At 37.2% G+C, this 12,058-nt stretch overlaps 1 protein-coding gene across 6 annotated transcripts in view; it reads right to left on the bottom strand.

Moving 5' to 3' along the window:
- Positions 1 to 12,058, bottom strand: part of ARHGAP21 (Rho GTPase activating protein 21) — a 208,467-nt gene that overhangs the window by 36,881 nt on the left and 159,528 nt on the right. The window lies entirely within an intron of this gene.

The following is a 12,058-nucleotide window of genomic DNA, read 5'->3' as shown; positions in this document are numbered from 1 at the left end:
ACAATACTGTCAGCTTGGAGACCTGAATAAAAATGGTCTGAATTCTTCTCCACAAGAGTGGCATTCCCATTCTCGAATGAGGGGAAAGGAAAGCAAACTATACCTTTCTGGTTAAACAAAAACGTATTCCTAGATCAGGGCATGAAAAGAAAGCCAGCTTTATTGAAAGGAGTAAAATATTTATTCCTTTCTTTCAGCAATTATCTGGCACCACTCAACTGAAACGGGGAAGGGTAACTAGGATAAATATTTATATTTAAAAAGCAATGTTTTTGTTTAAAAAACTTCATAAAAAAGTTTCTAGGAAACAGAAAAATCTGTAATACGCAAAACTATTGTCTCTCTAAAAATAATGGTGCGAGCATTACTCATTTATTCCAACACCTAATCAAAATTTTCCTCCTTACCTCCTGAGCAAAGCTAAGAATGGCATCACTTACTTAAATAAGCTGTGTGTTGTCCATTCATCGTTTTCGAAGACAGACAAAATTAAACTATTTTTAGACATTTACAGTACTTAAGTAATCTCATGTGTAGCAAACTGTGTATAGCCCTAATTACTTTATCATATTTTAAAGTTTATCCCCAAGACAGACAGACTTTTAAGTCAGCTTATATCAAAATCTTCCCACTGTTATGAAGTGGTCAGGTGACCACTCTCTCTTTTTTTTTTAAGCCACAGTAAAGTGACAGTCTAGGTTAATACCTTAATACACATTTTATTTAAACCCTCAAAGGGCTTAAGTAAAAAGAATGTAGAGTAGGAAAACAATTTCAAACAAGTTGATACTGACAATCTTGTTAAAATTAATGATTTTCAAGTCTTCCTGTTCTTTCCCCCAGCCCCAGCCCCTCTTTTGATAAAGGATAAGGCAGCTGAGGAAGAATAGGAACAAAATGTTTTCCCTAATTTAACAAAGTGCTTTTCTGCTCCTTGTTATTTTGATCTGTATCCTGAAATCACCCACACCACCACACACACACTCCTACTTTTCTCTCTGTGCACAGAACTGACCATTTAGTTTCAGCTTTGCTGCAGCTGTTACTTGTAAGCAGCTCCTTGCAAAGCCTATGGAAGGCCGTGCATCAGCAACATACCCATGAAATGCCAGCACACAAAGAGCTGTCAAACACACACAGCAAACAAACTGGTGAGTAATTAAAGAAAAAAGTATTTTCTTTCCATTACAATCATGTCAGTGGTTACTTGTAACAGTAAATAAAAATGAGACTTCCAGTTGACAATATCCTTTTAAGCACTTACAGATAACTGGTCAAACCTACCTGATTAAACATTAAAATCAGTCTCTTTATTTAAAAACAGAATATGACTCAAGCCTATTTTACATCACTGTCTGTCCAGTGACGCAAGAGACAGGCAGAATGAATCAGCAAGAAACTAGACTACACTGATGTGACAAGCTGTATGTTGAAACCGCAGCTATTCTTGTTAAACATGTTTCAACAAGAAACATGACAAACGTTTGATTTTAAAATAAGATTGCACTGTCTTACATTACAAAAAAAAATGTGTACAAAGGAAAGGTGTAAGTCTTGTGTCCATACACACATCTGCAATACAATTTAAACCAGAGATTCATAACCTGCAAAAGGTGTCTCACTGGGTACCCGGTGTTATTTAACAAATCATTATTTGTATTACAATAGCACCTGGAAACTCAACTGAGATCAGGGACGACCTGTTGTGCAAGGCAATGGACATACAAAAAGTAAATGACAGTACCTGCCAGAAAGTTGACAGCCTCAAGGACTGACCCTGTAAAGATTTACAAAGGAGTTTAACTTTATACACAGATGAGACATAGGGTGGTAGAAAGGGAGTATAATTATCCCAATGTTACAGATGGGAACTGATGCACAGACATTAACTGATTTCCTGTATAATCTTGAGCAAGTGTTTGGCAGAGCTGAACTCAACTCAGATTCTCTAAAAACTGACTGAGGTTAGCAAAAGTTCTAGTCCTAGAGTATGTCTACACCACAGTTAAAAACGCGTGGCTGGCCTGTGCCAGACAACTCAGGCTAAGGGGCTGTTTAATTGACGTGAAGACTTCAGGCTCAGGCTGCAGCCCGACTTGTGGGACCCTCCTATCTCACAGGATTCTAGAGCCTGGGCTCCAGCCTGAGCACAAACTTCTAGATGGCAGTTAGACAGCCCCTTAACCCGAGCCTGAGCCAGCCAGCACAGGCCATCAGTACAGTGTAGACATACCCATAAAGGGCTATGTCTGTGACCACCCCTGCACAAGTAAACATGGTGGAGATAGGGAGTGTTAGGGAGCAAGGCTAACTGCCTTTCCCCGGGAGGGGGGGGGGGGGGGGGGGGGGGAGAGAATCGGGGAGGCTACCATCACACACCTGCACATGATGTTAGGAGTACTAGGCCACTGTGAGGCAGCAGCAAGAAGCCATTTACCCTATGAAAGAGTAAACTAAGGTCAGCTCTGGCTTGCGCTACCCTGCTGCATCTAGAGAGAGTGTGCCTGAGTCAGGCACACTTTCAAGAAACTCCTGCTGGGAAAATACAGCTCTATCATACTTGCCCCACCCCCACAACAATCAATCAGCAAAGCTAACTCTTGCAATTTTATCATGATTCCTGGAAAATTTGGAGTTAATATTTAACGCCTCAGCTGTCCAGAGTTCATTTTACAGTGTGAGAATCTCAGCCTCTATTAAAAGAGAATAGCTGTAGTGTAGATATAGCCTATGTCAGAGTAACTTTTGTCACTTAGGAGTGTGAATAAATCACTCTCCTGAGCAATACAAGTTACACCGACATAAGAGTCAGCAGGGACATCGCTATGTTGGTGGGAGAGCTGCTTCTGCCACTCACAGGGGATTGACTACTTAAGCCGATGGGAGAGCTCTCTCTCATCAGCTCAGTACAGCTAAATTAGAGAGCTTACAGTAGGACAGCTGCATCAGTGCAGCTGCACCACTCTAAACCCTCTAGTGTGGCTGTGCCCCAAGTCTCTAGCCCTCATGATTGCAAAGAAAAGCTTGAAAGCATGAACCCTAATACCAGACAGCAAAGTAAAATAACCCCACGTTTATTATTTTTAAGAATTTCATAGTTTGAAGCTAATCATTTTTGCACGCTGGTTATGATTTGAGCACTTGGAGTTGGCAATATTCCTATCGTATCTCAATACTACAAAATTCATCCACAAATAATATTAAATACTGCAACTCCATCTCATAATGTATTATAAAATATATTTTATAAAAATAACATTTATTAGGAATAATTTAATATATGGTCATGAATCATATTCTAACAAGTATATAAATTTAAACAAGGCCTATTGTAGGAATCAGTAACCTTTGGCACGTGGCTCACCAGGGTAAACTCCCTGGCAGGCCAGGACGGTTTGTTTAACTGCTGCGTCCACAGGTTCGGCCAATCGCGGCTCCACCACCGTGGTTTGCCGCTTCAGGCCAACGGGGGCTGCAGGAAGCGGCAGCCAGCACATTTCTTGGCCTGCGCTGCTTCCCACAGCCCCCACTGGCCTCGAATGGTGAGTGGGAGCTGCGATCGGCCGAACCTGCGGACACGGCAGGTAAACAAATCGTCCCGGCCCACCAGGCTGCTTACCCTGGCGAGCCACGTGCCAAAGATTGCCAATTCCTGGCCTATTGCATGATTTAAATCTTAAAAATATGCCATATTTTCTTTAGTGATGTACTTGTGTATAGATGGACCTTTAAAAGTGTTTTTAAATTTGGCTTATAAGCATAGGACTAAATGAGGCATAGATAGCACACAAAAATTTATACTCGTGTTCAAATCCACAGAACAACAAAAAATTGGAGGTGGGAAAATTCTATTTCTTTAACTTTTCAGGGTTTATGAAATCCACACCTGATATCATATCTGTATTTGTTTTGTTTTATTTTAAGATGTCCCCATAGTAATTTATGTATAAATCAGCACTGTAATTCTGGTTACTCATCAGTCCTGCAGATTTACAACACTGAATGCACTTTGTAAAGGGAGTGGTGGCAATCTGTGGAAAGCTGCGAGAAAGTGAGCAATATGAAATTATGCTGACAAAGTACAAGGAGCTCAAACAATTGACAACAAAAATAGATCAATTTCATTAGTGGGGTAGTAATACAGCCACAGAAGTTTTCCTGGCAGAGCGACAGCATAATACTTGTGTAATTCAATCAATCACTGCAAATCCGCAGAAGATCAGTTTCATCTATTGCAAATGAAATATTTAAATTAAAATCATTTCTCATTGTTTCCTCATAATTCAGTTCATAAACAATTCCCTCAAAAGGAATAATTATCTTACTTTTTAGGTGTAATTTAACTACTAAACTCCTAATGGAGTTTGGTTTATTCTTTATAAAAATGCAGCCACAAAACTATTGACAGTTCATAGAAGATTAGAGTTAGTTTAAATCCCACTGCATTATGCTAAGGCAAACGCACATTGAATATCAACTTCAATTTTTGCTCAACACCTGATCTTGACCACAGAACTATAACGTACACGCTGCTAAAAAAAGTTTAATTTAATCGTGTCATAGATTCCAAGGCTAGAAAAGACCACTGTGATCATCCAGTCTGACCTCTTCCTGTATAACACAGGCCACAGAATGTCCCAAAATTAATTCCTCAAGTATATCTTTCACAAAAATATCCAATCTTTCTAATTCTTTAATCATTCTTGTGGCTCTTCTCTGAACCCTGTCCAATTTATCAACATCCTTCTTGAATTATGGACACAAGAACTGGACACTGTAATCCAGCAGCAGTTGCACCAATGCCAAATACAGAGGTAAAATAACCTCTCTACTCTGACTTGATATTCCCCTATTTATGCATTCCGGGATCACAGTAGCCCCTTTTTCCCATAGCCTCACACTGGAAGTTAATGTTTCAGCTCACTACCCACCATGATTCGCAAACCTTTTTCAGAGTCACTACTTCGCAGGATAGAGTTCCCCATCCTGAAAGTTTGACCTACATCCTTCACTCCAAGATATATACATTGCATATATATCTTGGAGCTGTACTAAAATGCATATTGTTTGCTGGTGTCCAGTTTACTAAGTGATCCAGATCTCTCTGAATTAGTGACTGTCCTCTTCATTATTACCACTCTCCCAATTTTTATGCAATTTTCAAACTTATCAGTGATGATTTTGTTTTCTTCATGGTTATTAATAAAATGTTAATTAGCATAGGACCAAGGACTGATCCTGACAGGACAAGGACCCCGATTATATTTGAGACTTACCAGTTAGCCACCTTTTAATCCATTTAATGCGTGCCACACATTAATTTTATTTCATTTTTTTTAATCAAAATGTGCAGTACGAAGTCCAATGCCCTACCGAAGTCTATTACCTGAATACTATTACCTTTATCAAACTTGTAATCTCATTTTAAAAACTCAAGTTATTTTGACATGATCTATTTTCTATAAACCCCAAGTTGATTTGCATTAATTATATTACTCTCCTTTCATTCTTAATCAATCAAGCCCGGTATCAGATGCTCCAGTATCTTGCCCAGGATCTCCCTACATCCATTTTACAAAAACTTAATGCAGCTGGACAATTAGCAGTACGACTTACTAATTACATTGAGCACTGACATATTCATGCTATCATCTAAAACATACACTTGTTTTGTTAGTCTAACAGTAAACAGCATGTGCATTTATATCTAGCAAGCTACCTATATATGGATCTACATATCTCAGTATCCAAGCACAGTAAGATTTCCAAATTACCAGGTTTACAAAATAACATGGGGTCATGTCTAAATATAATACCTTCTACTCGTGGGGGCATTCTAAGCCAAAGTATTAAAAATTCTGCAAATTTTATTTGTCAAAACAACACTACATAATGCCAGTTCCAATTTTGGTAATTTATTTCAAAATACCTGAAAGCAAGTATGTCTGTAACAATATAGACATACAAAAATTCCTCAGGGGCAGAGAGTTAAAGAAACCCCTATGACAACCCAGTTCCTGTCTCTCTGCCCCCTTCCCCCATCCCAAGTCCAGCCGGGGGTGGGGAGGGAACCCCTCTCCCCCAGATCCTAGCCACTGGGCTCCTCCTAGCCCATACACCTTCCCCACTCGAGCCCAGCCATGGCAATCCCCCTTGCCCAGATACCTGCACCCCTTCTCCACCAAGAGCCCAGCCACAGGGCCTCCCCTTGCCAAGATACCCACAGCCCCTCTCCTAACCCCCAGCAGCATCTTCTATGTGCACGCTAGGCTCTGCCAGGGCCACTGGTCCCTAGTGGCAGCCAGAGGCACTGCAGCCCATTTCTGTGAGGGAAAGGAAATTCTCCGTACATATTAATTTCTGCAAAATTTTGCATTGCTCAGTGGTGCAGAATTCCCCCAGGAGCAACCCTCAACATGGGATATCTTTCAAGGATAACAACATATTTGGCCTAAGACATTTGCTAGTGTCCCTTTATCACCTGAGGTTTTTTTTTTTTTTTTTTTTTTTTTTAATTTAAATGACATGTTAAGAACGTTGTGCACATTTGTACAATATAGCCACTTATTAAAAACAGGTATTGGATTTTTTAAGTACATTTTCTTCTCTAGATGTTATTGACTATTCACTTGGAAGTCGAAGTTTTAATTTTAAATGCATTTTAAGTTACAGAAACACAAACTAATGTTTGAAAACACTAACTTGTAGTTTGTTTTCATGCTCCTGTGCTTTAAAATACCAAAATTATTTTAAAAATTTGTTCCTACACCATGCAACATTGAAAGATTGAGCTTGGAGCTATAGTCATTTTGCAAGCCAAGTTTTAAATCCCTGACAAAAATAGGGGATGAAGACTTATAATAGAAATATTGATATGTTAAAACCTGTGCCAGTTCTATTGCTAAAATAATGAAAAACAAGTGTCCTCCAAAAGGAACAGGTGTCAGTCCTAATTTTTATTGCCGTTATACACACATTTATGCAGCTTGCGGATGCTAGCCCATAACTAATAGAATGATCAGGAATATCACAACATGTTTGAAGGTGTCTCTACTCAGCTTGATTGTTGAAGTCTTTTCTAAATTTGAAAAGCTCCTTGACACTTGTCTTAACAAATATCTATGATCAGACACCACTTGTCTTTATGAGATCTGCACAAGTTAGGTTGACAGGCAATGGTGTCCCTGCCATAGATGTCCTCGTGCATTGAACTTCTTTGTACGTGATACCCACTCTTGCCTCATGTTTAAAAATAAAACAAAAACAATAACTAACTTTTGAACAGACTTCTGGGAGGGGGAAATGTTCATTAGCATGACCAGTATTGGATCAATATTTATTACCATTTCTTCATTCCCACTACCCCCATCTTTTCTGTATTGCATTTCTTAAATATGCTTTAGTTACTTTTCAATTTTAAAAGAATAATTTCTATAGGTGTTTTCAGTGTATTTGAAACCACACTAATCTATACAGGGGCCCAAACACCTTGGGAAGCGAGGTTGGGGAGAGTGGTGTTAAAACTATTATTTTTATTCACAGGGTAAATGGGGAAGACTTTTTTTTTTTTTTTTTAATAAAATTGAAAGTACCTGGTCATGAGAAACTGTCAACTATGTCAGATCATACACGCAAACCAGCATTTAGAACAGCAGCTGGGATTGCTGGGCTCTGTTGCTAACTCCTCCACTGCAGGAGAATGTACCACCAGACAAGCACAATACAAATGGGTTTTGAGAGGTGAAATCGATTGTTGAAAAGCATTTTGAGATCACCAGACGAAAGGTATTTTAGAAATTCAGCAAAGGCGTATTAACTGCAATTAATTTACTTTAAAAAAAATCGGGATGAGAAACTAGGAAAGGAATCAAAACGGATGCGAGGGGGAAAGTGAGCCAGAATTAATTAGCCACCACAACAGAAACAAGTCAACCACAGCTGTGATGTAACAAAACATTAAAAATATTTTTGTTTAACACCATAAAGTAAAAAAAGAGTAGACAAACAGGTCAAAAAGGGATAATGCAAAAACTCTTAAAGATAAATATTTGATAAAACACTCCTAAAATAAGGCAAACTGATTTACAATCTTGCTTTGGAACTTATGTAAGAGGCTAGCGCCAATGAACAACAGAATACATTCAAAAGGAAAGAATAATGTGTAATAGCTAAACAGAATAAACACTGAAAAAATACAAATAAAATAAGGATAATGCTGATGCCAAAACTTGAAATCCTACTCAGGCATGTTTTATTAACCACTTACGTAAACACTTAACAGTATTCTGGTTTGGAGTCACTTGGGCAGACGTGCATTTAATTACCATTTGCTATGGCCAAAAAAAATTTTAGTGAAAAAAATTAACCTGAATAGACAGAAGAGACCTGAACCAGAGACCAAAAAACACTGAACATATTTTGACTCCTATTAATCTTCTGGACTAGCAATGTTCTATATCTGTAAACTCAGAAAATAAAGGAAGCTATTGCACATTTGGCCACGTTATACACAACTACAATACCACATATATTGGTGATGGATTTAAATAATGTCACTTCCTAGGAGACTGACACATTATCAGTCTTAATATATTAAAAATACTGGCCTTGACACTGATGATAAAATTTCAATCTTTCTATGTAATTTGCTGCTTATTGTATACACGAAAGAAATGCACTCAAGAGCAGGGCAGATAAAAATTGATTTATAAGAATTGGGTTTTCTTTACACCTGATTTTTAAATTAAATACCTTTTTCTTTTTAAAAATTTAATTAAAATTAAATTTGAAGTTATGACAACCTATATTAAGGCCTAACTGTACTATCATCTACTCAAATCATTTAAATAAAAATAATATTTATGTAGTACAGGTTTGTTCCTGACGTTTTAAAGAAAGTAACACCACTACACTAGTGGAAATTATTTCCCATCTAAGTACCTGACACCAGAATTTGATGATATGCTCATCAAGCTTTTGACCGCAGTAGCCTCTTCTGCAGGTGCTGAGAATATTTTCTTAATTTCAGTTTATTTAACTAGTTCAGTTCCAAATTCATTCAAAGCTTGAGAAACCATTTGGGATTGCAAAAAGCAGGAAATGCTCGAGATAAAGCTTGAGAAACTGATTAGGATTAAAAATAAGGTGGGAGGATGAGATCTACTAGTTTTAAAATCTTGAAGGACATGGTGACCAGGAACAACTAACTATCAATAGCACTTCATTTAATCAATCAGTTTTAAATGCAGATCATGTTTTGATAAGCTTACTTTTTTTTTTCTTATGTATCCTAAACATTTAAGGTAGCTTTAACTAATAAAAATGTAAAAGACTGTTTCTGTGCATTTTTAATTAAATTCCAATTTCCATCCAAATGCAGCTGGATACAAATCACAAGTAAAAAAAAAAAAAATCAGTTCTCTAATATATAAAAAAACATCATTCACCATTTTTAATACAATCAACACTATACAAATTAAGAATCTGAATAAAATTATGTTAAGCTATACAATTGTTTAAACAAACATTATACCAACCAATAAGAATCAACTTTTCTTTAGGAAAATTACTAAAGAGGACAAATGGAAAACAAGATTAAAATAGGTTATTTAAAGCAAGGTATCCTTCTTACTGATTCAAATCAGTTATTAAACCACCTTCCTCAAGAGGCCAATTTTATAAAAGGAATACATTTAAGAGGCATGCTATAGCTGAGCATCCCTAGGTGTAGCAAGAAACTGTAAGGCACTAGTTTGATGGAAAGTTTGGCTGAATTTCTGTGAAAGATGCAAAACAGTAAGATCTGATCCTAGAGAACCCTGAAAAACAACCCATTCTCTCTGCCTCCTGGCTAATTTTCCCCACCCTTTAGTACTCTGCTCCTCGCCAAATCCTCCTCCATCTTCACCAAAATCTAACAAATCATCTGGAACAACTGGTCATGTTTATTTTGTTTTAGGAACAGAAAAATAACAATAATAAATGGAACAAAATCTGCCTATTTAAAACATCAACTCTACATAACATCAGCAAGTTTTTATTCCCTAGGTATTTAAATCTGGATAATATACCTAATACAATGGAATTGGGTTCCAGACTACCTAACAAGATCAGTATTTTATACCGAGTGGATACCAGTGTACATACTTGTGCAGAAAAAGCCCTGAGGAAGCAGTCTGCCAATACCAGGATAAATTTTTTTATTTTTTTTTTTTTATTTTTATTTATTTATTTTACAGAAAATCAATATTCTTCTTTCTTCCACTGTATAGTAAATAAAAATCCCTTAGATTTTCAAGGTTTTTAAGTTTTACTTAAAAGATTAAAAAATGCTTAACCAATTATATTCAAATTAGGGAACTCTTCATCCATTGGAATATAGTCATCATTGGGGCCAAATGCAGCACCACCACACAATGGTTTAATAACCAAAGTGAAGAATACTGTACCCACCTGCAACTTCAAGTGTTGGCAGAATGTTCATTATTCAAGTCACATTATTAGTAACTAATACCTCTCTACTCTTTTGAAAAGTGCCATTTGATCTTTAATGAACACAAATAGCTGGGGCCTCACTACCAGTTAGTCTCCAAACTACTGCATTTAAAGCACCATATGGATTCCTAATATCATGCTTAATAATTAAGTGACTCAAGGGTGTGCCCCCTACTGAATCAACAGCATCACTTCCTCATGTTCTTTGGAGGTCTCACATCCAAGAGACAGCTACAAAGCTTATGAAAACCTCACAGGATCACGGTACATGGTATTATGAGACAGCAAACAAAAAAAATTATCAGTTTCAAAAATTATCTTTCTTCTAACTTGCAGGGCCATTACCAAAATGAAATACCTCTGTCATATAATTTAAAGCTCCTTTTGACTTTAATCTTCATACCTGTTTAAAATCCAGAAGTAAGCCACATTTGTCACAAGTTCATGGGAAATCTTTTTTGTTTAAATTAAACCCAACCATTTTTCCACAATCTTATCATAATCTGGTATTATTTGCCTGTTATAGTATGACATTTAAATTGCATGTGGTCAGAGAATTATTAAGAACCACTCAAACAAGATATATGTAATCTATGTATGAAACCATACAGAACCTCTTAATATATCCAAGTCAGACATCATGTAAAACTTGCATATGTGACAAAGACCTGTAATAGCAGAAGAGCACTAAGCTTGTGAGATACAAAATATACTCCACCTGCACAAAATAAATGTTTATTGGTTATATGCCTTAATGTCTTATGCTAATGCACTGAGAAGAAATGGGAGTTGTGCAATAATTAATGGTGAGGATGTACCAATTAATCGAACAATTTATATGCTTTCTACACCAATTTGACAATATGAAAACCATCTGTCCATTCATAGAGAAAGTTGCTCTGTTAGGACAGTTAAAGCTAAACACAAAAATAATATCTATTCTTTGAGACACCATGGCCCTCCAATACACAAAAATTCTCTTCCATATTTCATGTTAGATATCATGAAGTGACCCCCAACTTGGTTGGGAAGCTTTATCTATTAGTTCTAGACAAAAATGGTTGCCATGGACTCACGGTCAAGAGGGCTGCATGACAATACATCTGATACTCCCTTGCATCATTCAACCTCTCAAGCAATATCGATTAATTAATCTTCATCTAAATTAACCTGGGAAGCCAAGCTTGATATTTACTATATGGAAAATACTGTGTATGTTTACATTCAAGATGATGTAGCCAGAGGCAAATCAGCATGTGTGGGAAAAGATCTGCAGAGCCTAGGTTTCCAATGGATTAAAGAATAAGCACAACTACCACAACTCAGATATCATGGTGATGAGCACAACTTAACCCGAATACAACAGAAACTCATCTCACCCTTGATTCTGAAGTGTCCTCCTTTCTGTAACTCACTCTGAGCCTTCTCATCTATCAGAACACTGCAAAGCTCTTTACCTGCTGCTGCTTGAGTCCCTTATGGGGGTCCTTTTTCCTTCCACACCAAGGTCATGCTTCTTGGTCTCACCTTTTAGGCTCTGTACGAGCCTATCCCCATTTATGTC

The sequence above is a fragment of the Chelonoidis abingdonii genome, chromosome 2 (genome assembly GCF_003597395.2).
Source record: "Chelonoidis abingdonii isolate Lonesome George chromosome 2, CheloAbing_2.0, whole genome shotgun sequence".
Lineage (NCBI taxonomy): Eukaryota > Metazoa > Chordata > Testudines > Testudinidae > Chelonoidis > Chelonoidis abingdonii.
This window is presented reverse-complemented; position numbering and strand designations above follow the sequence as displayed.